We start from the raw sequence: 6,919 nt of genomic DNA, 5'->3' as shown, positions 1-6,919 counted from the left end.
CGCAAAGGGCGCTGCGGACTGGACCCAGGCTCACCCGCTCCGGTGGAGAGGGACCCTCATCGGTCTCTGTGACACCCATAGGAGGGGCAGTGCTCACCTCTCCTGAGGATCTAGGGGTGAGGTGGGGGATTTCCAGCCACTTCTTGAAGCTCGCTGAGCGCCCCACCCCAGAGGGCACACAAGAAAGAGCAAAGGAAAGGAAAGAGAGTCCAAACATTTTTAATCTTTCATTTCCTTTTTTTTTTCTTTTTTTCCCCTCCAAAATAAAAAATGTGTGTAGCTTCATCACCTGGACATCATCCATTCCACAGGGCCATGGTGGGGATCCAGCCCGTTGATTGCCTCGAGGGGCCTGGGCACCCAGCGGTCCATATGCACCCAAGGGCCTGCCCAGGTGAGGTCTGCGGCTGCCACAGAGCTGACGTCCTGCCTCGCCGTGGCGCACAGGTCACTAGGGGTGCTGGATGCAAGGCTCCAGGGAGGTAGAGTGGGAGGGTGCCCCAGGCCCTGACTGCAGAGCTGTTGATGTTATGCCTGGCACCCTCCATCCACCGCCTCAGGCCAGTGGTCCAGAGTCCCAGCCGGGCAAGAAGTTCATCACTTCCTCCTTCATTCATTGAAAAATTTCAAATGCACATCATAATCCCTTGAACAACCACTGAAAAATACATCAGAAATAGAACAAAGAATTAAAATAGGATTGTAAATGCCACGTTGAAATAAGGTTATTTTAAAAATGGTAGTCAATGGATAAACAGGCTCAGAACACAGGAGAAATAGGGAAAACAAATACATTAGAAACAGAATTAGAAATTAACAACAGAAAGAAATGTGGGGCTTCTGAAAATATGTGAAAATTCAACAACCCACCTTTAAATCGTTGGATCAAACACACACACACACACACACACACACACACACACGATAAATTGGAAAATATTTCAAGCTCCACTCCAGTCTGGGTAACAGACTGAGACCCTGTTTCTAAGAAAACAAAACAAAACTCTAAAAGCTATAACATTAAATGCCAACTTTCCACGGTCCCCAAACTCTCCATGGCACTCCTTTGCCCTTAAAGTCAAGACCATGCTTCTCACTGTGGGCTCCAAGACCTAGGTGGCCTGACCAGTGCAGACCCTATCACCAAGTCCTCCTCTGCACACTTGCTCACCCTGTCCAGTCACACATTTTTCTTCTTCCAAATGCCAAGCTCCTGATCACCTCTGGGCCTTGGCCTTTGCAGCAAAGTTCCCTCTGTCAGAGTCAGTCTTTCCCCAGACCTTCCCATTCCTGCCTCTTCCTGTCTTGACTGCCTCTTTCTGGTGCTTCAGGTCTCAGCTCAAATGTCACCTCTTCAGAGAGGACTTCCCTGAAATCCCTGCCTACCACAGCCCTAGCATGGTCAACACTTTTCTCTTTTTGGACTTAGGTTTTGACATAAAGAAGTTTCATAAAAAGGACTTGGGCATCTACCATCTATTTAAAAGGTCTGACTTTGCTGAAATAATTTGGATTTTCCTGATCTTTGAGTTTTGATAAAACAACTGTAAGACCATCTGCCTTTTACAAAAAATTGAGATTAATTTATACTTTATGTTATTACTATTTTTTTTTTTTTTTTTTTACAGATAGAGTCTCATTCTGTCTCCCAAGCTGGAGCACAGTTGCCCATAGCTCTTTGCAGCCTCAAACTACCTTGCCTTTGTAATGGTAAGTCCTCAGTCGCCTTTCTCATCTTCTATGGGTGTTAGTTTACTCAAGTTTTCTAATTATTTGGAGGTCAGCTTAGCTCAGTGGTTAGCACAAGTTGATAAATGCTCAAGCATGAGGGTTCAAAGAAAAGGGTAGAGATGTACAAGACTCAGCTTCAAATGCCCAGTCCCCTACTCACCTGCTCAGACCCCTAGCCAGCCTCTGCATCTAACCCATCTACATGGTTCCTTCCCTTAGAAGTCCTCTTGGATTTCTCCTTTCCTTTCTTCCCTGCTCTATCCTCAGGTCAGTGAATTCATCCACCTGCCTCTGTGCTGGGCAGATGCCACGGTTCTCTGCTTTCTGGCTGGGCAAGGCAAGGGGGCAGGTATGTGTATAGAAGATGCCTCCCTAAACCTTGGCCTTTTGCCTCATGCCTGACACATTCAGCTTTTGCTGACGCCTCCCCAGAAATACCAACCTTACCAACATCTGCAGAATGGGCCTCCAGGGTCTGTCTGGTGCTTGGGTGAGATTTTCACATGACTACAAATACACATGAACACTCAGGGCTTCCACATCTGGATTCCTTGGCTGGCTCTTCACACCTGGTCAAAGACAGATTAATGGTGAGTGGCTGGATTTGCAAGCCTGTGCATTTCTAGGCAGGGTATCATCTGGGGCAGTCTGAGAGGAAGTTGTCAAGGGAAGCCAAAGAGGAGGGAGTCAGTCACATCTCTCCTGACCTGTTGCACCGTCCAAATTTTACTGTCCACTCCTAGGCCTGATCTAGAGGGCTGTCTAGTCTAGGGGAGACAAAGCTGGCTGTATCTACTGCCAGCCCCATGGGGTCAGAACTAGAAGGGAAGGATGGGGACTGTGAGATTCCAGAGGAATGGCAGGGAGGGCTTCCTGGAGAAATCGGTATTTTGAGCTGACTTTTTTTTTCTCTGTAGCTCAGTCTGGAGTGCAGTGGCATAATCAGAGCTCACCGCAGCCTTGGCCTCCCATGCTTAACTGATCCTCCTGCCTCAGCCTGGGACTACAGACACATGCCACCACACACAGCTAATTTTTGTATTTTTTTTTTTTTTTTTGTAGAGATTGGGTTACACCATGTTTTTCAGGCTGGTCTTGAACTCCTCAGTTCAAGTAATCCTCCTGTCTTGGCCTCTCAGAATGCAGGCATGAACCACCTCATCCGATCTAAGCTGAGTTCTGAAGCGTGAATAGGACTTGGCTAGGTGAAGAAAGGGGTAAAGGGTCTTCTAGATGGAATATTTATCAAATATAGAGAATTAGGCAGGAGCTAGTTAGGGCAGGGTCTTTGAATGTCAGGCTGGGTGCAGGAATTTTCTCACAAGGCCAGTGTGGAACCACAGAGAATGTGTGAGCAAGGGAGGCCACGATTAGAGCTTGATCTCTCAGGGGCAAGAGAGAGCAACAGTTTTGTTCTCGGGTGATGGGATCAGGAGAGTTCCAGTGTCATGGGGTGTCAGGAGAGTCAAACCCTGCAAGACCTCATCTGTACCTGTCATCTCATGCCAGAATTAGTCAAGGACCCCCTGGTGTTCTGGAGGGTCAAATAAAACTTGGGACCCAGTGACTTACAGCATGAGGTACAGACCAGCAACATAGAAGGGGTCTCACCCCAGGCTCTGCTCAGATGGGCACAGCTGTCACCTCATCTCCAGCCTCCTGCCATCTCCACTCTGGCCCTTATAGTCCCACTTTCCATGGAAGCCATGAGCTGCGTGTTAAAATGATAAATCAGCCCCATCCTGGATCAGTTCCTGGGACTGAGAAAGCAGCCACACCTGCCTTGGAACCCACACTTGGGCAGTCGTGGGGCTCACCTTGTTTTGTTTTTCTTCTCAAGGACTGCAGTCCTGAGCCGCTGGTTGCCCAGTATCTGAAAACAGTTGTTCCATATATTTTGTCTTGTTTTCCAGTTGCTCCTGGGGTGAGGGAAGTCCACCACTGCTCTGTCAAGGCCAGAAGCTCCAGCAGAGGCTGGGAAAGTTGTGACTTACCGAGGCAGTGTTTCCCAAAGTGTGTTCCAGAGAACACTAGTTGCACAAGATGACAAAGTGGTTTATTTACAAGTAAACAGGAAAAATAAATATTCATTTTTAACAGTGAATTTGAAAAACTTTGGTTTAAACAAGATTAAATAGGTCTGATCCCTGAAGAAGACATTACTTCCAAGACAGTAATGCCCCTGGTGAATCTCCATGAAGAGAATAAAAAGGGCAATGTTCCTGAAATTTCTTTCTTTTTTTTTTTTTTTTTTTTTTTTTTTTTTGAGACGGAGTGTCGCTCTTGTTACCCAGGCTGGAGTGCAATGGCACGATCTCGGCTCACCGCAACCTCCGCCTCCTGGGTTCAGGCAATTCTCCTGCCCCAGCCTCCTGAGTAGCTGGGATTACAGGCACGCGCCACCGTGCCCAGCTAATTTTTTGTATTTTTAGTAGAGATGGGGTTTCACCATGTTGACCAGGATGATCTTGATCTCTTGACCTCGTGATCCACCCACCTCGGCCTCCCAAAGTGCTGAGATTACAGGCGTGAGCCACCGCGCCCAGCCAATTTCTTTTATCATGGAGATAATATTTTGTTTGTTTGTTTCACAAAACATCTTTAGAGAAAGAGTATGATGTGCTGCTTAAGAGCAAGCACTCTGGGTGAAGATGCATTTGGGCTGGGTGTGGTGGCACATGCCTATAGTCCCAGCTATTTGGGAGGCCAAGGTGGGAGGATTGCTTGAGCCCAGAAGCCGCTGGCTGCAGTAAGCTAGGATTGCACCAGTGAATGGCCACTGCACTCCAGCCTGGGCAACATAGAGACCTGTCTCTAAGGAAAAATTTAAAAAAAGACCTGCTTGCATTTGAATCCCAGTTCTGCCACTTACTGGCTGTGTGTCCTTGCAAGGTTACTAACCCTTTGTGAACCTCAGTTTTCCTGTATGCTAAGTGAGGATAAAGGTATTACTATCTAATAGAGGTATCATGATTATCGAGAACATTCCATGAGATGATGCCTGAAAAGCACCCAGTCCACTGTTGGCACGTGGTGAATGCCCACAGATAGTAGCTATTGTCTTGGGGTGATTATTACTAGAATTGTCTGTAAAATTGGAATGACTAATAACAATTCTCTGTCATTCCAGACAGTGGAAAGCTGGAACTGAGCAGAGTAGAGCAGGATCTGTCTTTAATCTCCTTTAGTTTGAGAATTTGGCCCGGGACTTGGAAGGTGACACTGGAGACAGGATTCTAGGGAGACGCTGCAGCCAGCGCACAAAATGTGTGCTTCCATCTCCAGATAGAGAATTTTCTCCTGCTCAAAGAACTCTTAGGAGCTCAGGAAGAGGGGATTGGGAGACAAAGGGTTTATCCGTTCAGAGAGCTCAGCAGAGAGCTCTTCAGGAAAGGAGGAAGTGGGAGAGGGCTCCGGGAAGGGCTGATGCCCTTGGGGGAATAGAAAGTGGCACAAGGTAAGCTCCCAGTGGCTGAGGATGAGCAAATAGCACCACCTGGTCTGGATAATGTCGGGAGGACAGAGCCAAAGCCAGGCAGCTTCCTGGCTGAGTCCGAGGACAACACAAGATGCTCTGGGAACGCAGCTGCCAGTGTAGGACTACAGGTGACACTGCTGCTCTCAGCCCTGTGTGCCCTGAACCTGGGAGCATGGCCTTTCTCTGATCACACAGCAAGAAAGAGGCAGCCTCAGGATTCACACCAAGGCCCACCTGACCCTGGGACCTTGTTATCCCCTAGGCTCCCATGTTTCCCCTCTTAAAAGTGTATTTGCATTGATGAAAGAAACCAGTACTTACTTGGCAAACCATTTGGGTGGAATCCACTGGAACCCACCAGGGTCAAGAGCTCAGGATGGATGGGGCTGGGGGATTTGGGGGTTTTCCAGACCATGCTTTGGAGACAGTTGGGGCTGAATTCCAATAGCTTGTGAATTCCCAGAAAGCTCCTCACACCAGCCTGCTGCTGTTTGCCTGACATGACAAATTGATTTCTTTTAAAATAAGTACACTGTTTACTTATAATAGGCTTAGATGTGCAGAAAAATTGCAAAGATAGTGCAATGTGAGTCCCCATATCCTCCAAACCCAGTTTCCTCTATCATCCTCTTACTCCATTGTGGTACATTTATGTCACAAATAATGAACCAGTATGGTTACCTTATTGTTAACTAAAGTCTACACTTGATTCAGATTTCCTTAGTTTTAGCCTAGTATCTCTTTTCTGTTCTAGGATCCCACAGAGGATATCATTTACATTGAGTCATCTTGTCTTTTCTTGACTGTGTCAGTTTCTCAGACTTTTCTTATTTTATTGAACTTGACAGTTGTGAGGATTACTGGTCAGGTATTTTTCAGAAATATTCCTCAATTGGGATTTTAAAGAATTGAGATGTAATTCACACATGTAAAATTTACCACGTTAAAGTGTACAATTTAGTGGTTTTTCATTTCCTTTCCTTTCCCTCTTTCTCTCTTTCTCTCTTTCTTCACTTTGTCACCCAGGCTGGAGTGCAGTGCCACAATCTTGGCTCACTGCAACCTCCATCTCCCAGGTTCAAGCAGTTCTCTGCCTCAGCCTCCTGAGTAGCTGGGATTACAGGTGCCCATCACCATGCCCAGCTAATTTTTGTGTTTTTAGTAGAGACAGACTTTCACCATCTTGGCCAGGATGGTCTTGAACTCCTAACCTAGTGATCCACCTGCCTCAGCCTCCCAAAGTGCTGGGATTACTGGCGTGAGCCACTGCGCCTGGCCCATTTTATTTATTTATTTATTTTGAGATGTGACCCAGGCTGGAGTGCAGTGGTACAATCTCGGCTCACTGCAACCTCTGTTTCCCAGGTTCAAGCAATTCTCCTGCCTCAGCCTCCCCAGTAGCTGGAATTACAAGCATGCACCACCATGTCCTGCTAACTTTTGTATTTTTAGTAGAGACAAGGTATCAACATGTTGGCCAGGCCAGTTTTGAAACCCTGACCTCAGATGATTTACTCACTTCAGCCTCCCAAAGCACTGGGATTATAGATGTGAGCGACCACACCTGGACTATTCAGTGGTTTTTAGAATATTCACAAGGTTGTGCAACTGTCACCACTATCTAATTCCCAGAACAGTTTTATCACCCTGGAAAGAAATCCAGTATTCTTTAGCAGTCACTCCCCTTTCCCTCCCCCAGGACCCCCAGCC

Source organism: Aotus nancymaae, unplaced genomic scaffold, assembly GCF_030222135.1.
Source record: "Aotus nancymaae isolate 86718 unplaced genomic scaffold, 86718_ANA_hifiasm-v0.15.2.pri h1tg000022l_1, whole genome shotgun sequence".
NCBI lineage: Eukaryota > Metazoa > Chordata > Mammalia > Primates > Aotidae > Aotus > Aotus nancymaae.
The sequence above is the reverse complement of the archived record's forward strand: the minus strand, read 5'-3'. Positions refer to the sequence as shown.